Source organism: Scardinius erythrophthalmus (genome assembly GCF_964197995.2).
Source record: "Scardinius erythrophthalmus genome assembly, chromosome: 5".
NCBI classification, from domain to species: Eukaryota; Metazoa; Chordata; class Actinopteri; order Cypriniformes; family Leuciscidae; genus Scardinius; species Scardinius erythrophthalmus.
The window spans coordinates 42,988,732-43,014,052 of record NC_138225.1 but is presented as its reverse complement, the minus strand read 5'-3'; positions in this window follow the sequence as shown (position 1 = coordinate 43,014,052).

Here is a 25,321-nt window from a genome sequence, read left to right as displayed (position 1 = left end):
AGATTATTAATAAAGGAATCTTTAGTAGCAGAAGTGATAGGTCTCACATATTTGTAACACGGAGTCGGCTTTGCAGCCTTGGCTAAATGCAAATTACACGAGACTAGGTAATGATCTGAGATGTCATCGCTCTGCTGCAGAATTTCAACGGCATCCACATCTATTCCGTGTGATAATATTAGATCTAGAGTATGATTACGACGATGAGTAGGTCGACACGTGTTGTCTAACTCCAATTGAATTTACAATGTCTTTAAATGCCAATCCCAATGCATCTTTTTCATTATCGATGTGTATATTAAAATCACCAACAATTATTACTTTATCTGCAGTCAATATTAATTCTGATAGAAAGTCCGCAAATTCTTTGATAAAGTCTGTATGGTGCCCTGGTGGCCTGTATACAGTAGCCAGCACAAATCTCAAACGTGATTTATCTTTACACTATATATTTTTACATTAAGCACCAATGCTTCAAAAGAATTATATTTAAAACTTGATTTCTTAGTGGTTTTGAAACTATTACTATAAATTACAGCAACACCTCCCCCTTTGCGTTTCAGACGAGGCTCATGTTTATAACAGTAATCTTGCGGGGTTGATTCATTTAAAGTAATGTAATCGTTTGGTTTTAGCCAGGTTTCTGTCAAACACAGCACATCTAGGTTATTATCTGAAATTATATCGTTAACAACGAGTGCTTTTGAAGTAAGCGATCGAATATTCAGCAACCCAAGCTTTAGCATTTGCTCATCTGTAATATAGCTGTTTTTTATTTGTTGAACATCAATTAAATTTTTAACCTTAGTTGGGTTTAAACGTTTTTTGGATTTCCAAATTCGGGGAACAGACACAGTCTCTATATGATGATAGCTAGGTGAAAGAGGCTCTATGTGATGGGATTTATCTGACCTTGGTGACGTGAGGCCGCTAGCAGACAGTCGGTTAAGCCAGTCTGTCTGCTTCCTGACCTGAGCCCCAGATTGTCATGTTTGAGCTCTAAGACTATGAGCCATATTACTAGAGAAAAGAGCAGCACCATCCCAGGAGGGATGAATACCATCTCTTTTCAACAGGTCAGGTTTGCCCCAAAAACTTTTCCAATTGTCTATGAATTCTATATTATTAAGCGGACACCACCGAGACAGCCAACCGTTGAGCGAACACAATCTACTAACTATCTCATCACTCCTGCGAACAGGAAGGGGGCCAGAGCAAATTACAGTCCTTGACATCGTACTTGCAAGTTCACACACCTCTTTAATATTAATTTTGGTGATCTCCGACTGGCGGAGTCGAACATCATTAGTGCCGACATGAATAATGATCTTAGAGAATTTCCGATTAGCATTAGCCAGCACTTTTAAATTTGCTTTGATGTCAGGCGCTCTGGCTCCCGGCAAACATGTGACTATGGTGGTTGGTGTCTCTATTTTCACGTTCCGTGTAATAGAATCGCCAATAACTAGGGCACAATCATTCTCAGTGGGTGTTTCACTGAGCGGGGCAAATCGATTTGTTATGGTAATCGTAACGGAAGAGTGGTAGGTCTGTCAACCTAACTGTCTCCTTACATTTATCACATATAAATCCTATATTGTCGACAGAGAAGCCTATGCTAAACATGTGACATGAAGTGCAAGTGACAATAACAGGACAAGACATTACTCACCGTGTTTGTTGACTGATTCTTACTCACCTGAGCTTTTTATGAACTCAAAGGCGCGGACGCGCGAGAGAAAAATAAATAAATAAAATAGCTGAGCGCACGGGTGGCGCGTTAGCAGGCTAGCGAATTACTAGCGTTTTGTGCTAGTAGTACTAATAACAAAAGCTAGCGATGTCAGGTTAATCTGAGATGTTGGGTAAAATGTAGTAGTATAAACAACTAGAAATGGTAGTAAAATGATGGTTCAAAACAAAGAAATATAAGGCTAAGACGGAGCTTACCGCACCGAAGCACACAAACACACTCACAGCAGGCAGCGAGGCAGACAGGAGCAGGAGTCTGTGTTAAATGTGAGTCATTATGTCCGTGCTCTCACTGGGATGCTGATTGTGGAGGATGTGATCAGGTCGCTCCAGTGGGAAATGTCCTGGCAACACAAGGACAAAGCAGAATATCCAGTGCTAGCACAGGTAGAGGCAATGCACACTACACTGGCTGCAAAACAACGTTGCCCAGAGCAGTTTGAAGCCTTGATTGAACAAGTGCAGAAGTTGAATCAGGATTTTCTGGAGTTTGGGAAGGAGTGTGAAGCAAAGTCAGAGCTCTGCCAATTCTTTGGAGTTTGGTTGGAATTGGTGGCCATCATCAAAAATGCTGTAGTCTCCGAAAGAGAAGGAAACTGGAACCTACACGTGGCTACTATAGAGGATTCTATGCCAATCTTTTCAGAATGTGACTGCATAAACTACCTTCGTCATGGTGTCTTGAACAAATCAAGGTGCTAGGGTTCACACATCCTGAGCTCTACCAGCGCTTCTCTATAGGCCAGTGGGTTGTGCAGGATCGCCCTGGCTGGTTCTGTGCTGTGGGAGGTGACATGAAGGTCGAGCAGCCCATTCAGTGAGTGTCAAAGGGTCCTGGAGGTCACTATGTAGTAGGAGCCACACACAATGCAAATGCTGTAGCAGAGTTTGAGCTCTTGTTCCATGAGATTGGGATGATCACTGATATCCTCAACTTTCTTACCAACAACCACACTTTGAAACAGACAGAATGCCATCTCCAGCATGCACTGAGCACCACTCGCTGCCTTACATTCAACCAAAAAGTTTCAAAGCTGCTGGACTTTGAGCTAGAGTGGCAGAATCCATACTCAGTGACAGTCAATGTGCCTGTTCCACTGCACAATCTGCTCACCAAGCAGGATGTTGACCGAGGTGTCGCTCCTCGCTCAACTGTCTCCAAAATGGGAAGCATGTCTACTGCTCGTACAGGCAGGATAGGTTAGTTGAGAAGACCAAGAAAATTAGCACAACTATATCAAAGAGAAAACTACCTCAGTTCAACGAACAACCACAGAAGACACTGACAATCAGTATGAAGGAGCAGAAGTTAGTCTCATACAAAGACATGGCCGAGTCACAGAGGAGTATGGACATTGCTAAGAAGCGGGACATGAGTATCCGGCAGATACTTTCTCATGATGTGCTTTCAGCATCTCCCCTGTTTGATGGTGACCTTCCAGCTCATGTCAACAAGTCAAAACTTGTCAGTGAGATTGAGCCTCAACTTGATCTCAACCAATGGAGTCCTGAGTCTACTTATGCCACTCATGTTGTGGTAGACTTCAAGGTCCCATTCCATGGATTATTTTATTATTTTATAATGTTTCCTGGGGTGCCCTTATAATGTTAGTATGTTTTTTAGATCAAAAATTGTTATAATTTAGAAATAAAAGGCATATTTCCTAGCCTGATTTCATCCCCTTAATAGAACGCTCTGTTTGAAGGGGCGTGTCTGCTGTGAGACTTCAGTGTAAACGCCCACTGCTGTGATTGGCTGACATGCTTGCCTTGCATATGAAATATCTGGCATTACATGTAGAACTATCTGGAAAACTTTTACTATTACAGCTATTATACGTTTTTACTATTACAGCTATCGGGATTATACCCGATTATATATCAATATGTGGAGTTTGTGTTGGAGTCTGTGTTGTGCTGGGAGCAGGTCGTTTCTTAGTGTTATCAGACATGTCATAAGTTGCATAAGTCATAAGTCCATGTCATAAGTTGCAGTGTCGTCGCTGTTGAGTGCAAAGTCAGTACTAGGCTAGATGAGGCGAGAGGCTCGGGAGCGCGCATGCAGGTGACGTCACTGGATTTTGAGGTAAATCCGACCCGGCACCTTCACATAAAAATAAGAATACTTGCTCTCCGAGGTAATAGCAAAACCTGCAAAGTGGATCATTTTAATGTAAGATTACAACCCCTTCACACACATGCAATAAAAAAAGGATTCATTTTAGTAGAAAAGTTACATACAGCACCTTTAAACTAATTAATGTGTTCTTGCTGAATAAAAGTATTATAAAAATAAAATAAAAAACAATCTTATACTTGCCTCAAACTTTTGAATGGTAGAGTATCAAAAATATTAAGCAACAAAAAACCTTTTTAACATTGATCCATCACAGGAAATATAGAAGAAGAAAAAAAGAGACCAGTTATTTAAATTTCACAATCTTACTGTTGTTACTGTATCTTTCATCAAATAAATGTAGTTTTGGTGAGCATAAAATATTTCTTTCAAAAACAAACAAAATCCTAAGTATTCCCAACTGTTGATCCATAGTGTGCATTTAATATACCAAGTTCTGTCATGAAACTCTAGATGAGGCAGGCTGATGGGTCTTTAATGCAACCTGATGGTATTTATATCTTAACTACATGGCACAAGCCCATTGGTTGCTGTCATATCTGCAGCAGCTTTTACATTATCATGTCTATATAGCAGCAGCAGCAAGTGGTTTATGTAGTTGATGTGAGAATACAGTGTCAAAGCATCACAGATTTAAGAATAGTTAAAGTGAATTAGACTATCGCGCACCTACACTTTCAACCGGGGATCACCATACATATTCGCCCGAAACCCAATGACGCTTTCAATATTTTCTAAGGGCATTGTTCCATGTTGAGTGTGTGCAGGCTGATTTATTTTTGTGGTGTTTTGTACAATGCAGTGTAGGCTACAATACAATTTCGGTGCAGCAGTTGACAGACCATTTCAACAGCTGTGTCCAAATTCAGAGGCTGCATCATTCAAAGGCCAAATGCAGCGGCATGATGAAGGCTGTTCCAATTTGATGGCTCCTTCAAATGCTGGCTTCTTTTCAGGCAAAGAAGAATACAACAGAAGGATCTAGTTCGTGGCCCAGACTATCCCAAGATTCATTGCGTGCCGGTCAGTGTTAATTTTGAATAACTTTCGTCATAGGCATTTTTTCACTGATGAAAATGAGATAACTAAATAAAAACCCGTTTTGAATGACGAAACTATGACGAAAATTGTCTACGGTTACTTGCGTAACCTTGGTTCCTCTTCAGTCGGTCAGTCGACACCACGTCGAGACCGACAAATAGGAATCTCGCTAGAAAGGCCAATCAATTTCGAGTGAAACTAAAATGAGCCAATGCACATTGGCGTGCAATCATTTGCATCAACTGTTCAGCCACGCAGCACGGGTATATAATGAGCAGAAGGTGTGATTGCACTTCAGCTTTTTGCTTCGGAGCCGAGCGTTTCGATGCTGTTTAATCTACTGAGTGATCAAACAACGAGCAAGCTCTTCAAGATGATCTCTCGTGTCTGGTGTGGGCGATACAGCGCAGCAGCGGGGGTCGACTTTCTTTTTCTCTCTCTTTTGATTTTGTGTTACTGAGCAAAACAATATACTTGCCTCAAACTTTTGAATGGTAGAGTATAAAAAAAAGCTGTTTTCACAGCTGATAATGGTGCGCCAAGAGCGCTGAATAGCTATTGTTACGGCTGGTAAGACCACCGTGAAGAGAGACAGCGCACGACAGGTTGCACATTTCCTGTCTGTGTCCGCTGCGTTCATTCCCCTGCGTGCTTCAGTACCAAGGAGAGCATTCCCCTGAAAGAGCTTACATGGGTGTGAGTTGCGTCTTTCTTAAGATGGCATTCCACCCATGTGTTTCTGGTTGCGGTCATTTCCTGTCCTCACTGACGGCCACGAGGCACTATCTCGCATGCCTGGGAAACATGTGAGACTGTGTTCGTGGGTAGTTCATGTTCATGCCGCTGCTTGTGTGTAAAAGCACAGCTGCAGGTCTGCTCGACACTCTGGGAGACCGTGGAGAGCAGCGAGAGCTTCCGCCGGGCAAAACCCGACGGGTCTCTCATTCCTCAGCGTGTCATGTGCCGTCGAGCTGCTGGGCTGCAGCGCTGGTTGTCAGGGCAACCTAGCAATCGCTCGGCGCTCTAGGTGCGCGGTCTCCTTGTCTATTCTCCATTGTAACGCCCTTCCTGGTGGCCACCAGGAGAGGTCTACTTAAGTAGAATGGCTTGGGTGATCTGAGAGCTGAGGGCTTCTCCTTCGGGGAACCAACCCCCAGGGTATCACCTCTCTAGCGCATCACAAGCTGTGCAGCTTCTGGATGGGATTGCTGGTCCTTCAAAAATTGAGGAACCTAGCGTTTCATTCAGGGCTCCAGCTGAGGGCAGATGTTGATTGCTGCATCGGAGAGAGGGGCTGTTTCCTTCTGGAAATGATGATGCTGAGTTCCCACTGTAATAGTGTGTGCTTATGCTGAATCAGATTCAGAACTGACAGCCATGCTTTCCCGGATCTTTCTCGGATGTGTATTGAAAACTGCCAGTACCAAATTCTGCATAAAAGTTTTCACCTCTCTCACTACACTCGATGGTGGGGTGGCTGTGCCTCTGGTGAGCCACCTCTGCCCTGCATGCAAGGCCAAGGCACTCTTATTGCACAAGGGTAATTCTGAGCCGGGGTTGAGCTGCGCTTGTCGACTGACCATGTTCAAGTCACAGCGCAGGCCCTCGAACAGACGATGTCCACCTTGGTGATCCATAAGCGCCCCGGCTGTCCTTGCAGAGGTGCGAGAGGTCGTCAAAGGGGAATGAATCTTTTGAGTCAAAATTATTTTCCACCACTGGAGTCACAGTGGTACCTAAATTCTCAACAAAAAAAAAAGCAGTTCCTCTATCCCTGGGTCTGAAGGGGGCCAGGAGAGCAGTGGGAGGAGAAAATCCACTCTCATCCGCCTCTTCTATCACCAGCGGGCAGCAGTGTGCGGTTCGAGAATGCTACCAAGCCGCCTCCTGCACCTCCTGCCCCGTGGAACCAGGTAAGTGTTGCTCGGCACACTCAGACTCTGCTACGGGCCACCTTCCAGAGAGAGCCTCCCGAGCCGAGTCCCTGTGTTCCACCTCGCTGCCCCACACCGGGTACGCCTACGGTCCCTTTGGTCCCGTTTGCACAGTCTCTGCGAGCCTGGTTAGCGTACCCCAGTCCGTCTCGCTGGCTCATTCGGACCATCAGGTTCGGCTATGAGATTCAGTTCGCACAGCGTCCCCGTCTCTTCGTGTCTTCACGGAAGTCACAGAGGGGGCCCTTGTTCCCATGAGAGAACAGGGCGTTCGCATTCTCAACTATCTCGACGACTGGCTCATACTAGCACACTCTCGAGATCAGTATTTGGACGTGAGAGGCCAACCAGCGTTTGTTTTAGGCTTTCGTGCGTACGTTTTTGTCATGGGGGCTGTTTCCACCTGGCCACTTCATGCGTTTGCTCAGATCGGATAGCTATCCGATCGTGAAAAGACCAGGTGTAAATGCCCTCCGAAACGCATTCAAGACGGATTTGAATCCGATCGCTCAAACCACTTCAGGAGGAGGTCTGTGCCGCATTCCAGACGAAACTGGACAAGTGTAAATGCATCTGGTTGTTGAAACCATATGTAAATTGTACTCCTCCCAAAAATGCTAAAAAAATAAAATAAAAAAACATGTGAGAGCGTGTTATATGCTATATGTTATAGACAGATATGATGACGCTACTGGAACACGCATCACCGCAACTGAGCATATTCATCAAGACAACGTGCAAACTATCGCAAATCAAAGTGAAAGTAAGTCGCAGACGCTTAACACACAATCATCATCATTAAAATTAAAGAAATGAAATGATCTTACCAGCGCTGTTACTGCTCTCTCCCTTTGATTTTTAAATTTTAGCCTATGATCAATAAAATGCAGTTCATATCTGTTGCTTTCGGTGACGTGCACTCTACATATAGCGCGGGAATCGCAAAAACACATTTATGTGACCAGGTGTAAATGGAATCGTTTTGATAAATCAGATAGCTATCTGAGAAAACGCATGAAGTGGCCAGTAAATAAATCTCTTATTTGTAAACTTGTTTGCATTCTATGTTGTATGTTGTTGCGCTTGCTTGTAGTATGTTTTTTACATGCTGTTCATTCATTTATTGTTGATAATTAGACCAGTCCAATAATTTCCACATATATCTCAGATATATATCAGAGCTGTTAACAGACTGGCTAACAAACACTCGTTTCTCTTACGTGTTTTTTGCGTTATGTTTTATCGCATAGCTTGCCTCACGAACTAGTTTCCCAGCTGAACTCTGGTGTTGTGAGGTGTATTTATCACGTAGTCCTGAGGGATATCAGACAACGCTGTTGACGTTGATTCTTGCGATTATCATGAGAACAGTTTTCAATATCTCACATAATTATCAGGACATAAATAAGCCTAACGTAGAGGTTGTAAATAGTGTAAACGAGCACAATTTGCAAACTATTATGATAAATTGCAATAATCATGTCCTCGGAGTCTATCTGTGCCTGTTCCATGCCCGACGCAGGTACCGGTGTACAGGGTGGGAGGTGGGGGGCTGGAGGGGTATTTACGACAGTGCAAGTACTCTAGGGGTCGCTGTTTGACAAAAACACAATTCCTACACAGTGTGCCTTTAAAGAGCGCTATGGATTATAGGGCGATAGAAGATCCGTTAAATAGACTGGAGCTAAGCCGTTTAGGGCTTTATAAGTCAGTAGCAATATCTTGTAATTAATACGGAACTTTATAGGTAACCAATGTAGTGATGATAAAATTGGTGTTATATGATCATAATTTCTTGATCTAGTAAGAACTCTAGCAGCGGCATTTTGGACTAACTGTAGCTTGTTTATTAAAGATGCAGGATAACCAGCTAATAAAGCATTACAGTAATCTAGTCTCGAGGTCATGAATGCATGAACTAACTTTTCTGCATCAGAAACTGATAGCTTAGCAATATTTCTAAGGTGGAAAAAGGCTGTTCTTGTAACATATGAAATATGATTTTCAAAAGACAGGTTGCAGTCTAGTATAACACCCAGGTCTTTTACTGTAGAGGATAAAGTAACAGGACATCCTACTATGTTAAAGTTGTAGTGTGAGAGGTTTTGTGGGCGGTTTTTTGAACCGATGATTAGTAAATTAAGCAGCATTTAGTAGTAGGAAATTACTAGTCATCCAGTTCCCTTTCGTAGTCACTCCGAGTTACGTCGGATGACGACGAATGGGGTTTCGCTTAGAAAGCCTATCATCTTCGAGTATATAAAACGAGCCAATGGCAAAGAAATGCCATGGGTCTGCGGAATTTGCATAGCGTATCTCCGCCCCCCCCCCCCCCCTGGGGGTATATAAGGAAGTGCGCTGGCAACATGCAGATATGTTTTCGCCTCGGAGCCAAGTTGATGTACTTCACTCCACAAGCCAATCCTGAGATTCATCTCTCTTCTCTTCGAACGAGCCTCTCTCCAAGTGTTGGTGTGACAGCGAGTTCCAGCGAGTGCACATTCCCTGCTTATCTGTGCAGTGATTTGCCAGTGTTTGTGTGTTCTCTCCCTGGTCGCTACAGCATTTGCGGAGAAATCTCCTTTCTAAAAGAGCTTGCACGCGGCACGTCTTTTTAAAGATGCCTCGCCCGTGCACTTCTGGTTGCGGTCTATTCATTTCTGACTCTGATGGGCACAATCGCTGTCTTGTGTGTCTGGGTATTGAGCACGCTAAGGCAGCGTTTGTGGATGAGTCATGTTCCCATTGCGGGAACATGCCCATCGCACGGTTGCGGTCTAGACTCAATGACCTTCATGGTAGAGCCCCCTATGCTATGCCACCCACACCTGGGCCGGTCATTCCGCCTCGCTGCACCACCGAGGGTACGTCTGTGGTCCGCATGACCCCGCTGGTACAGTTCCTGGAAGCCTGGTTAGAGCTTCCCAGGCTGTCCCGCTGGGTCGCGAGGACCATCAGGCTCGGCTACGCGATTCAGTTCGCACGGTCTCCTCCCCGCTTCAGGGGAGTCCGCTTCACTATGGTCGGTGGCAATGCCCCGATTATGAGAGCGGAGGTCGCTACCTTGCTGGCGAAGGGTGCGATCGAGACTGTCCCTCCAGCCGAAATGAGGTCCGGCTTTTACAGCCCTTACTTCATTGTACCGAAGAAATCCGGTGCGTTACGACCAATCCTCGACTTGCGCGTCTTGAACCGCTCCCTTCACAGGATGCCGTTCAAGATGCTCACGGCCAAGCGCATTTTCGAGTGCATACGGCCGCAGGATTGGTTTGCAGCGATCGACCTGAAGGACGCCTACTTTCATGTCTCCATTCTTCCTCGACACAGACCGTTTCTACGGTTTGCTTTCGAGGGGCAGGCATACCAGTACGCGGTTCCCCCTTTCGGGCTAGCCCTGTCTCCTCGCGTCTTCACGAAGGTCATCGAGGCAGCCCTTATTCCCCTTCGGGACCACGGGGTTCGCATCCTGAACTATCTCGACGACTGGCTGATCCTAGCTCACTCTCGAGACCAGGTTTGCGAACACAGGGACCTTGTGCTCCGGCACCTAGCTCGTCTGGGCCTTCGGGTGAACTGGGAGAAGAGCAAACTCTGCCCTGTGCATAGGATCTCTTTTCTCGGTATGGAGATCGACTCGGTTGCCATGTGCGCGCAGCTTACGAGCGAGCGCGCGCAATCACTGCTGACTTGCCTTCGTCAGTTCGAGGGCAAGAGTGTGGTCCCACTGAAACCTATTTCAGAGGCTCCTGGGGCATATGGCATCCGCAGCTGCAGTCACGCCGCTCGGGTTGCTTCATATGAGACCACTTCAGCTTTGGCTTCGCGATCGAGTCCCGAGGTGGGCATGGCATCACGACACGCTCCGAGTTCCAGTGACTCCGACCTGCCGTCAGACCTTCACCCCGTGGTCGAACCTCAGTTTTCTTCGGGCAGGAGTGCCCTTGGAACGAGTGTCCAGGCATGTTGTTGTGTCAACAGATGCCTCCACCACGGGCTGGAGCGCCATGTGCAATGGACATGCTGCCGCGGGCTCCTGGACAGGACCCCAGCACCTTTGGCATGTCAATTGCCTCGAGTTGTTGGCTGTACGTCTTGCCCTGCACCGCTTTCGGGCGTTGCTCAGGGGTCAACACTTACTAGTCCGGTCAGACAATACCACGACTGTAGCGTACATCAACCGTCAAGGTGGTCTGCGCTCCCGCCGTATGTCACAACTCGCCCGCCACCTCCTCATATGGAGTCAGAAGCATCTGAGGTCGCTTCGAGCCATTTATATCCTGGGAGACCTGAACCAGGCGGCCGACGAGCTGTCTCGGCTTCGGCCTCTTGCTGGAGAATGGAGACTCCATCCCCAGACGGTTCAGCTGATTTGGGATCAGTTCGGGGACGCACAGGTAGACCTGTTTGCCTCCCACGACTCGTCCCATTGCGACCTGTTTTATTCCCTGACCGAGGGCACGCTCGGCACGGATGCACTGGCGCACAGCTGGCCGCGGGGCCTCCGCAAGTATGCGTTTCCCCCAGTGAGCCTCCTTGCGCAGACTTTGCGCAAGATCAGGGAGGACGAGGAGCAGGTGGTTTTGGTTGCCCCGTATTGGCCCAACCGCACCTGGTTTCCAGAACTTATACTCCTCGCGACAGCACTCCCCTGGCCAATCCCTCTGAGGAAGGACCTTCTTTCTCAGGGACGGGGCACCCTATGGCACCCTCGTCCCGATCTTTGGAACCTCCATGTGTGGCTCCTGGACGGGATGAGGCAGGTTTGAGTACCCTACCACCAGCGGTGGTGGCTACCATCACTTCCGCTAGAGCATTGTCCACGAGACATGCCTATGCGTTGAAGTGGAACCTCTTCGTCAACTGGTGTTCTTCTAAACATCAAGAACCCACGAAATGCCCGATCAGTGTCGTGCTTTCCTTCCTGCAAGAAGGGTTGGAGCGAAGGCTGTCTCCCTCCACCCTGAAAGTGTATGTTCACGACCTGATCATCAGGTTCCTGAGAGGTGCGAGGAGACTGAATCCGCCTCGCCCTCCTCTCGTTCCCTTTTGGGACCTCTCAGTGGTTTTAACTGCCCTGCAGAGTGCTCACTTTGAGCCTCTGCAATCAGTGGAGCTTAAGTTCCTGTCAATGAAAACAGCGCTCCTGGTTGCATTGGCCTCTGTCAAGAGGGTAGGGGACCTGCAGGCATTTTCGGTTGACGAAGCGTGCCTGGAACTCTCACGTGATCCTGAGACCCCGGCCTGGATATGTGCCCAAGGTTCCCACCACTCCCTTTCGAGATCAGGTGGTGAACCTGGAAGCGCTGCCCTTGGAGGAGGCAGACCCAGCCTTGGCACTGCTCTGTCCAGTACGTGCACTCCGTACTTACGTAGACAGAATGCAGTGTTTCAGGACCTCAGATCAGCTCTTTGTCTGTCATGGTGGGAAGCTGAAGGGAAAGGCTCTCTCCAAGCAAAGGTTGTCTCACTGGATAGTGGACGCCATTGCTTTGGCATACCAGCAGCAAGGTCGACCATGCCCCCTTGGTGTGACGGCCCACTCCACTCGGAGTGTGGCATCCTCTTGGGCTCTAGCGCGTGGCGCCTCGCTAACAGACATCTGCAGAGCTGCAGGCTGGGCGACACCTAACACATTCGCGAGATTCTATAATCTCCGAGTGGAGCCAGTTTCTTCTCATGTACTCGCTTCAACTAGCCGGTAAGAGATTCTGCTCAGGTGTCTTTGCTTGCTCGCCATTTTTCTCCACGGATGGGATACGTGTGATATTCTTCTCAGGTGAGCCTAATAAGCCCTGAGTCTCCTCCAGCACTGACGACGTCAACGCCAGAGTCATGCCACCGGCAGCTTTCGCGCTTGGCTAGGTGCCTCCATGTGCATGGTTCCCCCTCCGGGTGACCCCCACATGTGTATTCCACTGTAAGCCTCCTTGAGCATGTGTCTTTCCCTTGGCAAGCCACCTTGCCACCCCTGGGGTTGAAATATTCCACCTGCGGCTGGACACCCCAGTGATACTCCATATGCAGCCCCCCGGGGTCATATGTGTATTCCAAGTCCCCCCCTTCGGGCTGGGCATAATTGCATATTTCCACTGAGATATACTTCCCAGTGTACCTTGGTATTCCTGTGTTAAGTAGGACTCCTTCGTCCGTGCTAGTCTCACGACAGGGAGCTCAGACTTACGCAGGGCACTGGAAGACAGTCGAGAGGTGGCGTGATTACACTGGGAACCCCATTCGTCGTCATCCGACGTAACTCGGAGTTCATTGCAGATATCATTTCTTTCTAAAAAGGAACATATCTTTGACAGAAAAGGTAGATTCGAAATCGGCCTGTAATTGACTAATTCTGTAGGTTCAAGTTGCGGAAAGTACAGCCCAGAAAGTACTGCGTAATTAAAACGATTTTACAGTGTAACTTTCTGTAATTATAAAGTACTTACATGTAAGTATAAGTGAACAAAATGTAAAGTTTGGGGAACAAAGGGGTAACAACCAGGAGAATAAAAAAATATATATATTTATACTGTAAGTATTATAGAACTAAGAGGTACTTATTCTACTATTGTTATACAACAATCACATTTGGGACCAATTTAACAAGAACATAAACTGCATACCTTTTTGTAATAATGGTGTACCAATACATACTATATAGGCTTTTTAAAAATTACAGGGTAAATTATGCATTTATACAGTAATCTTTTTAATAAAAGTGCACTGAAAACTAAAACATTTGCAACTTTTGCTTAAATATTGGGGAAAGATACTCTTGTTTCATGTAGTGGTGCTTGTTACCCTCTTGTTCCATGTAGTTACAAGGTAAGTGTGACATTACAGGCCGTAAATTAAAGTGGTGCTTGTTACCCTCTTGTTCCATGTAGTTACAGGGTAAGTACAATAAAAATACATACACACAATCTAATATCATTGACTCAGAAACATTTATTTGAAAAACAACTTAATTCAAAACAGATTTACAACACTTATTTTTCATTTAAAACTGCTTTTTTAGTCTTTTAGTCTTGACAGAAAGTAGCATGTTTTGTCCCCCCTTTTTTCTCTTGCTTGGCTTCTTTTGTTCCTCTTCTTTTTCTTTCTTTCCACTGATGAATCTGAAGAAGAAATCATGTCTCTTGCTATTCTGTATTATGTATTAAAAGAAAATGCAGTACACCCAGAAATATGTCCTCACCATTTACTCATCTTTTACCCTCATGTCATCCAAGATGTATACGACTTTCCTTCTTCAGATTAGCACAAATTAAAGTTTTTAGAAAAATAAAAAATACATCTCTGGGAATACATATAACGCATGCTCATGTGTTCCTGAAAGTTGGAGCATCAAACAGCATACTGCAATAACTGTAGTAATCTATACGACCCCAATGGATGGATCAATGTCTTATGAAGTGAAACGATAGATGTTTATAAGAAAAATTAAAATATATTTAAACTTTTTAGACTATCACTTCAGACCAACTGTGTAATATGTTGTTTTTCAAATAAAGGTATCCGAGTCAGTAATATTAGATTGTGTGTATGTATTTTTATTGTACTTACCCTGTAACTACATGAAACAAGAGGGTAACAAGCACCACTTACCCTGTAACTACATGGAACAAGAGTATATTTCCCAGTATTTAAAAAAAAATTGCAATTATTTTAGCTTTACTTGCCTTGAAACATGTAAGCCCAAACTTAAACATCTGCACTTTTGCTATCAAAAAAAAAAAAAAAAAAAAAACACTGTATAAATGCATTGATTTGTATCCTGTAATTTGTAAAAAGCCTATACAGTTTGTATTGGTGCACAGTTATTACAAAAAGGTACACAGTGTGTGTTTGCTCCCAAATGTAAGATTGTTGTATCATAATAGTAGAATAAGTACCCCTTAGTTCTATAATACTTACAGTATAAATATTTTTTTAATTCTCCTGGTTGTTACCCCTTTATTCCCCAAACTTTACATATTGTTCCCTTATACTAACATGCAAGTACTTCATAGGTACACTATAATTACAGAAAGTTACGCTGCAAATTTGTCTTAAAGGAGAACTCCGGTCAATTTTAACATTGAGCTAATTTTTTTGTACATTTGGAGTGCTGTCAATACAGAGAACAACGAAAAAAATCGGTGTTGCCTACACCGAGTTATTCTATTTTTAAAATTTGCACCCTGTTGACTTCAATGGGGCAAGTACTAAACCTGCTTATAGCCTCTTAACATCCTTAATGTGTCATTACAAGTGCACAGAAAATGTGAGTGATTCCTTCAGAGTGAACACGAGTGAATCTGACTGCAGTAGATGTGAAAGATATGTATAAAAATTATGTTATTTAAGCCAGCGCAAATACCTGTGTTTACATCCTGTTTTCGGTTGAAGTCCAAAGTAAAACTTCAACCGAAAACAGGATGTAAACACAGGTATTTGGGCTGGCTTAAATAACATCGTTTTTATACATATCTTTCACATCTACTGCAGTCAGATTCACTCGTGTTCACTCTGAAGGAATCACTCACATTTTCTGTGCACTTGTAATGACACATTAAGGATGTTAAGAGGCTAAAAGCAGGTTTAGTACTTGCCCCATGCAGGGTGCAAATTTTAAAAATAGAATAACTTGGTGTAGGCAACACCGATTTTTGTCGTTGTTCTCTGTACTGACAGCACTCCAAATGTACAAAAAAATGAGCTCAATGTTAAAATTGACCGGAGTTCTCCTTTAATCACGCAGCATTTTTCAGGCTGTAATCTAAAGCGTTGCCGTCCCAGACAGCAACATAGATAGGCCGACACTATGTTGCTGTCTGGGGTGTGTATATATATATATATATATTCTGAATATTATATTTTATTCACAGCCATCATTTGTAGTAACCTATTCACAAACTGTTTGCTCAAGCGTAGCATTTTTTCGGAGTTCACTGTGTAGCCTGCCCCCTGAATCGTTGCTTTTACTTCTGTATATTATATCTATCTATAAATTGCGGGAACGTCTTTCTGTCTGTGTGTGTGTGTGTGTGTGTGTGTGTGTGTGTGTGTGTGTGTGTGTGTGTGTGTGTGTGTGTGTGTGTGTGTGTGTGTCTGTGTGTCTGTGTGTGTTATTCGCATTTCTCTTGAACCATTACTCGGATGGATTTCAAACTTGACTGGTGTCTTACTACGGGCATGAGTAAGTGCAGTGCCAAGCTTGACGTTGTTTGGATTAGAAATGCAAAAGATATTGTTAAATATATATCGATAAAAGAAGCACGTAAGTAGCGTTTTCTCGGAGTTCACTGTGTATCCTGCTCCCTGAATCGTGTAGTTCAATTTTCCACATTTATTGTATGTCATTATGTCAGTATCAGTATTTGCTTTCTACCATGCACAAAACACTGAACTGAACTTTTGCTGTGTAATTGTAACAATGAGCACTCAAACACACCAAACCAACAATTACTAAAAACACACAAAAACTGATTTTGCACGGGCACTTTGCACTGCTCCCTGAATTGACGTGCTTATTCATTTGTGGATGTTAACTGAATCTGTAAGTCAGCTATGCTGTTTACTTCTGAATTTTATATTTCATTCTGGTGCGCTTAACGTTACTGTGTAATAGTAGCCTATGCTATTCACCAACTAAACATATCCTATTCAATGCGTTCACAGTCTCTTTCACGGGCACCAAACCAACAATTACTAAAAACACACACAAAAACTGATTTTGCACGGGCATTTTGCACTAGTATATATAAAGACCTATACACACACACACACACACATACATACATACACACCAAGCCGACGGTCTGCCGTCGGGCAGTTTCCGTGCGTCGGCCGACTAAATCTTCTCAGTGTGTTCCGCACCGTCGGCTGAAATTGGTCCTCGACGGCTTTGTAACGGCCGATTCGACATGTTGAATCGGCGTCGGGCCGTCGGTGAAAGAGGGAACTCTGATTGGCTGTTTAGCTTAGTGAACGAGTCAGTGCACGAGAATAATAGCAAAACAGCGAGCAAAGTCAAAACGGTACAGATAGAAGGCTGTTCTAATGTTACGTCATCTTACCTGTATGTTCCTTGGCGAATATTTCAATATTAACACGAGAGGAGTGGAATAAAGAAAGTGTTTAGCAGGATTGATTTTCAAAACGGTAAGCACGCGTTGCTTTGTTTACGGTTTGTTTATCTGCAGCCGCAGCGTCGGTTTCCCTTTTTGAATAACGAATATAGACGAATATATCTGCAGAAATAGACGGTTGTCTCATTTACACGCAGGCGCAGAACGCGCTTTCTAGCTAACAGTCGGCTGTAGTTCTCTAGGTGTGTTCAAGTGCTGCTTTTTACCCCGACGCAAGGCGGCAACACAGTCTGCTTTCATCAGCGCTAGTTCGTCGGCATCGGCTTGGTGTGTTCCAGGCTTAAGTTGCAACATCTAGCGATGGGGGTACCTCAGGACTCAGTGCTTGGACCACTTCTCTTCCTCATCTACATCCACATCATCACTAGGATCTGTCATTCAGAAACATGTTTTTTTCTATCACTGTTATGCTGACGACACACAACTCTACCTCTCATTCCAACCAGAGAATCCTACGGTAGCTGCTCGCATCTCAGCCCGCCTGTCAGACATTTCTTGCTGGATGAAGGACCACCACCTTCAACTAAACCTTGCAAAGACAGAGCTGCTTGTGGTACCAGCCAACCCAACACTACATCACCACTTCTCCATTCAGCTAGGTTCGTCATCCATAACTCCATCAAGGTCAGCCAGGAACCTTGGAGTTGTGATTGATGATCAGTTAAGCTTCACAGACCACATTGCTAGAACTGCCCGGTCCTGCAGATTTGTCTTATACAACATTAGGAGGATCAGGCAGGCCCTTCCTATTGGAGCATGCTACACAACTCCTTGTCCAAGCGCTTGTTCTAACCAGACTGGACTATTGTAATGCTCTCTTGGCAGGTCTTCCAGCTTGCACTGTCAAACCTCTACAACTGATCCAGAATGCTGCAGCTAGAGTGGTCTTTAACGAGCCAGAGAGAGAACACGTCACACCTCTCCTTACAAAATTGCACTGGTTGCCAATTGCCGCTCGCATCAAATTCAAGGCACTGATGCTTGCCTAAAGAACAGCAACTGGCTCTGCTCCCTTTTACATAAACTCATTACTCCAGACCTATGTGCCATCCAGAAGCTTGCATTCAGCAAGTGAATGGCGTCTCGTGGTGCCATCTCAAACAGGCACAAAATCACTTTTACAGATCTTCACCTGGACTGTGCCCTGCTGGTGGAATGACCTGACTTACTCAAACCGAACTGCTGAGTCCATAGCCATTTTCAAGAAATCATTTTCAAATTTCCTATAAATTTCATTTTAGTTTTAGTTAGTTTCATTAATGGTTTTGCTAGTTTTAGTTTAGTTTTTATTTTGTGAACACATTTCTATTTAGTTTTTATATATTTAGTTTTAGTTTTAGTAATTATAGTTTAGCAGAGTTAACAGAACACTTAAGTTAAAGACATTTAATTTCAGCAAAGTTTAATGTTTGCAGTTTACATTTAACTCTTGTGAAAACCTCTTAATAATACAAATAAAATAATTGTTTGAGGATGAACAAAGAACCAAACAAATGCAACTAAAAAGAAAATAAGAAAATAAGAAAAAGAAAAATATATGCATTATGATTATTATGATTATTCTTTAAGGTTATTTCTATGATTAATCCTTTCAAACATTATTCTTGTATGATCCATTTATGCTTTGTGTCTATTGCATCGTTTAAAATCATATACTCATAGTTATACACATATTCAAATGTTCTCAGCAGACCAGACATTTAGTATACTTTTACTCTGACAAATATACGTCTATTTCTGGGCTATAGACATGCTATTTGTTTTTTCTGTTTTCTGCTCAGTGTGGTATCTTGTCTAATATGTGTGGTAGGCCTATCTTGTTTAGGCTAGTTTCACATGAGATGGTTATTTTACCTGGAATTAAGGCTTAATTCCAGGTAAGATAACCAGTATTTGCATAAGGTGGAAATACTTATTTGGGCCTTTCTGCTTCTTAGGGCTGGTTCACAGAAAGCGGTTTTGCTTTGAAAAACGGAAAAAAGACGCGGGCACAGTGGGGAAAAAGCGCAAGGTCTCGATACGCGTCTTTTAAAAGTTGAACTTATTTTAACTTGAGTGCCGCGTTTTTAGAGCGTCATGTCATGCACGTAATGCTGCAGAAGACGCAAGACTGGTCATAAACCAAGTGGTTCAGAATTATGCTATAGATTAATCGCGTTTACAGCCAAACGCCGTCAAATACAGCGTTTTAAACCACATGACGGCGCAAAATACGCCGTTGTAATTACAAACGCCGTAAAAAACGCGCAAAATACGTCAATGACGCCGTATTCAACGGCGTTTTAGTGTGAATGGAAAGCGCCGCTTTTTACGCGGTTCATCTTGTCATATGACGCCGTAAAAAACGCCTTTTTCTTTGCACAGAGCGCACGTTATTTTTCCTATGGTTATTTTACAGCGTTTTGCTTATACCGTAGTATAATGAGACACGCCCACTGATTTCCACAGTTTGAACTGTTCTCTCCCAATCAATGATGAACTGAGTCAGACCAGACCAATTCAGCAGGGATAATTTGTGGTAATCCAATTCTTATGCTCCTAAGGAGTTATTAATTTTACGGATTAAAATAATCCAAGCTAAAATAAACTGAAATTAAAGAAAACATTAAAGAACATTCAAATCAATAAAGCAAAATTAATAGGATTTTCACATTTTAAAAGGCGGGTGTCACAAACCAGTTGAGAAACATTGTATCAGAATTATGGATAGAGTTATGGATTTTATCCTGTTTTTTTCTCCGTTCACAGAAGCGCTACAGGTGAATACGATGATGAATCCCCCTATTCTGTTGCTGCTACATGTAGGCTAAAACTAAACCCCTGGAAAAAAATGTTTGGGTATTTTTAATGGGTCACAGTCACAGACATTTGTTCATTCTAATTTAATTTAATTTTAATTTAACATAATCTTGTCGGTTAATGAATGGAGAATGATCGCGTCGGTTGAAGGTCGCAGGAAAAAAAAACGAAATGAATCCAGTTTGTTGATATAAGAAAACATTTCTCATTTCCATTTAGTCTAAGTTTTTCATATTTTCCGGTTTATATTTTACTGTTATATTTCAGGTTTATTTCGATTAGCATAAATGTTTTTAATAGTTTTAGTTTTACTTAACTAACCCTGCCTGGGCAAAACATCAACAGAACTGTCAATTTTCCAACTCTTTCAAGCCACGAATATTTATATTCACGAATTATTTAATGCCGGTCTGGGACACAGTATTAGGCCAATCACACTCATCCACACTGTAAAAACTAAAGGAGACTCAAATATCCTGTCGGATACTCAAGGAACTTCAAAATGTAATTTTGGTGCCTCAAAGCTCTTTCTCCTATAGTAGGGTTACTGGAGGAGCTTTGACAATCTTTGAGGTTCTTGCTGGAACTTATGGGATCCTTTAAGCACTTTGTATTTAGTTCAGAGGTTCTGGAGTCACCTTTTCATTACCATGAGACCTCGAAGTGCTTTGGGGGAAAATAGAGGAACTTGAATGCGATAGAAGGGATATTGGAAGATCTTTTAACATTTAAGTGGTTCCTGGAAGATCTCTTATGTTAAAGCCAGCATCTGGAGGAACCCAATGGTTCAGTGAGGCCAGAATAAGATTATTATTATCCTATTATTATTGTTATTATTATTACTATTATTATTGTTATTATTATTATTATTATTATTACAGGCTATACTTAAATTTGATTCAGTATACATACCAGGTGAAAAAGACGTACTATTAAAAGTATTAAAAATGTACTTGAGTGTGTTTTTAGTAGACCTACAATACAAATATACTTTAATGCATTTTTAATAGGCTACATTTAACAGTAGCCTACCTCTTTTTCACTTGGGTAGCATTCATTTAGTAGGCCTATAGGCCTACTTTATTAAATAATTTAAACCTTAAACAAAAACACAAAATAATAATAATATTAAAAATATGAAGAAGAAGAACCAGGAGGAGAGAGTTTTATTCTGTTTTATTTTATTCGAAACTGCTGCTATTCCTTATTCGAAACTGCTGCTATTCCTCTGCTGTCGTCGCTTCAGTGATGCTCGCGCTGCTCGCGCGCAACAAAGCTCAGCTGATCGACGTCATCGGGTTTGAAAGTAACGGCTCTCCTCATCAAAGCTTCCGCCGTTTGTTCGGCTCTCCGTTATAGGTTTGTAAACTCGCCAAATATATATAAATACAGAGTATACTCACTATATATTCAAACACACATATATATAAACCAAATTTATTATACATTACTACGTTTTTACAGTGTTTACCCCTCGTTTATGGCACACTATCTGGAATGAAGGTTTTAGCCGCGATGTTAACTAACGTTACGTTGATCTAACGAACAAATGGAAATTATTGACTTATTGTCTTAGATTGATTTAGTCATTCAGTTCAACATATTCCTTACAATTGTGTCGTCAAATTGCTGATATAGCCTAACTAATTTAGCTGAATAACAAAAGCAGGTTAATATAGTTTGGTATGTTTTTGTTTAGTCTTACTTTAACTTACTACATGTGCCCTCATTCTCTCAAATACCATTTTAAAGCCATTTATGGTCAATAAATATTTTGCTTTGTTCTTTTGTTTCCCCAGAACAACCATTCCATTTCTAAAATAATCTGAACATTTCAGTGGCAACATTGAATTACAGTAAGTTACCTGCACCACATGCAGTACTTTATTACTATGAACTTTCTCTGTGTAAAATTGTATTGTTTGACTGACTGTGTACTTGTGTTTTTTTAATCAGTTTTTCTCTGAAAATCTTCCCTCATGCTCTCAAATCTCATTAATGTTACTCAGAAAAATAATATCACATGTTTGGTTCACAAATAATGCTATGCATTTTTTCTTATATCTTTATTATTTGCATTTGAATAAGACATTTTAACTCTGAATTATAACTTCAAGTTTGTTCTTTTTCTACAAAACAAAAAAAGGAAAAAAAAAATATTTTATGGCTCCAGAAGACTTACAACACCACCCATAACACATGAGTTGTGAACTCATTGATTATTTTTAGGATCTTTTCTGGGACATTTTTGGAGCTTAACCATTGTTACATAAATTGTTTCATTGAATTGAACCAGACAAGTGTACATAAGAATGGTTTCATGAATGATTTACACTATTTTCTGCGTGTGTTTCATACAGTGTCAGCGATCGGTGACTGGGGTTGCATTATGCCTGAGATCTGCTTTTGGGTTCCACAGACAGAAAGTCAAACAGGTTTGGAACGTCACAAGGCTGAGGAAATTATTTAAATTTCACAACTATCAGTTTAATAACCTTACTAACAGTACATTTTGTACTTTGCAGAGATCTCGGTAAGCTGAAATACAAGTTTGATCAAGAATAAAAATCCTCCTGTAGACCTAAAAATCACCGAAGTGCCTGGACCATCCACCAGAAAAGAGGAAAAACAAACGGAAAACGATGCTGTACCTTTTCACTTTTCTAACTCGTTAAGTACCTCACACCAACTTGGTCCCATAGTGACATTTTTGACCACAAACGAAATTGCTGATCGTGTGAATTCTTATTGAAATGACTGAATTCACCAGTGAACATTCACAGAACAACAGATCATTTTACTGCACCTTAATACTGTTTCCAGGTCGAAGCCTCTACTTCCTCTATCTTGTTTCATGAGAATACTCAACAACAATTTATGAACACTGTTGATTCAAGTAACACATTTAAGCTTTTCAAAAGCCATAGTGTACATTACAGTCTCCAGTCTCATGGCATCCCGGACTTCAACATTTTATGATTCAAAATAGCTGAATAACTAACCATCAGAGATTTCGGTATAGAGATAAAGGTTAGGATCATAATTTTCAGGAATATTACAGCACAATGAGTGCATATTAGCACTGTTTGTTTGTTTGTTTTTGGCATCTGATAGAGCTTCTGGACTTGGAAACAGTGATGTCAGACTAACCATCGGACTGAAACACAAATGTTTTAAAGTTAAGTGAAGATGGACATTTTTAATCAGTCAAAATGTTTGGGTTTTTTACATTGTTTTATTTTGTGGAACATATGTGTTTCCATGCATTTTGTTGAGATGTCATTTCTTGTTTATCTATTGTATGGTTGATTATTCATGTTGCTTATGTATTATATTTTTTGTGTATTCATTGATATTAATTGTTAGCTTTTTTCCCCATGTGCATGGAAGTGTGTGTATAAAAATGAATATCAAATATGTAATAAACAATTCTTATTTTGTATTTGGTTCAATTTGTTTATTATAATAGAAGTTAAAGGTAACCATAGTAACAACATGAAATTAAATATAAAAAAAAATGAAATTTGGTTCCTGGAGGCACCCAAAGTGGTTCCACACAGTGCCTAATATAAGAGTTCCTCAGGAAACCTGTGTGGTTCCTCAGAGAACCACCTCTTTTTAAAGGGTGCCTAGAGGATCTACAGACGGTTCCGCCGGTGTGGCAAAGTGAAGAACCCCAAAAGGTTCCTCCAGGCACCTTTTATTTTTACAGTGCAGGCCAATCAACCTACAGCTATTGTTGCAAGCATAATTTACATTTCTTTTAAGAATAATGACTCAAATGTGGGAAATAAATAACAATGTTATTTTTATTTATTTATTGTCCTTTGCTGAGTTTGCTCCCCTTGCATCTTATCTTTTATCTTTTAAAATGACGGAAATTATTTCAATTTTTTTAAAAAAACGGCTTTGTACTCAGACTGAACGATCAATACCCACAAACGGTTGACTTTTTTTTTCCCCAAGTCGTTTATTTCACTATGAACTGGACGATCGAAATGGCAAAATATTTTAATCTTCATTTTACAAAAATATATTGGATATAACGAAATGTAATAATGTTATTAATGAATAGCCTATATAATTAATGTAATATGAATAAAACACGAATTTAAGTACAAAAATCGGAACACTATTTAATTCTGGAAGGAGAAGCTTAGGCCTACCAAGAAACCTGCCACATTTTTTAGAAATGGCAAAAAATACATTCGTCTTATATTTTTCAAATATTTAAAACACACAAATTCATAGGGCATTCGGTTATATCGATATTTTGTGTTATTCAGCACTTAGATGGAAATGTGCCGAGTTAAGCCAATACGACCTGGATTCTTTTCCTTGTTTAATAACTCCTTTGAAGCATAAGAATTGGATTAAATGATCCGTGCTGAATTGGTCTGGTCTGACTCAGTTCATCATTGATTGGGAGAGAACAGTTCAAACTTACTGGCTGTGGAAATCAGTGGGCGTTTCTCATTATACTATAAGCAAAACGCTGAAAAATAACGAGCGCTCTGTGCAACCAAAATGGCGTTTTTACGGCGTCATATGGCGAGATGAACGGCGTAAAAAGCAGCGCTTTCCATGCAAACTAAAACGGCGTCGAATACGGCGTCATTGACGTATTTCGCACGTTTTTTTACGGCGGTTGTAATTACAACGGCGTATTTTGCGCCCTCAAATGCGGTTTAAAACGCCGTATTTTATGGCGTTTGGCTGTAAACGCGATTAATCTATAGCGTAATTCTGAACCACATGGCTTGCCATAGTCATACACTCTAAAAACTGCTGGGTTAAAAAATAACCCAACCTTAACCACACCGCTGGGTCACTATTGGACAGAACACGCGCTGGGTTGGTTTGACCCAAGTGCTGGGTTTTACCATTTAACCCATATTTCTGGGTCATTCATTTGACCCAACCAGTGGGTGAAATTAACCCTCTTGCTGGGTTAAGTCTTACTCATGTGCTGGGTTATTTCTTGTCTCATTGCCTTATTAAAATTAGAAACAAATATTTGTTATATTATGAATGTAAAATAATTATTATCTCTGTAATACAATAAACCAGAGAGGCCACTGTATGATTTCAATCTCATTTTTTATTTATTTTTATTTTATACATTTCTTTAATACTTTTCTTTATCGAATACAAATGTTAATCAATGTCAAAGGTCTGACATGTCCCCCTCATTTCATCCCTGAGGCACAGCATGTGCAGCAATTCACCAATCATCTCATTTTGTAAATATTCAACCATGTTGGTCCTCACCTGTTGATTACACAAGTCAAGTCATCTTTATTTACATAGCGCTTTTTACAATACAGACTGTATCAAAGCAGCTTCACAGTGATACTGTAACGTGAATATAATACAACAAAGTTTGTTTCTAGAAGAAAATTGCGTCATCGTCCACCTTAAGGCAAATCAATAATATTGTTGAATATTAAATGTCCCCAACTAAGCAAGCCAAAAGCCAAGGCAACAGTGGCAAGGAACCAAAACTCCATCAGGTGACAGAATGGAGAAAA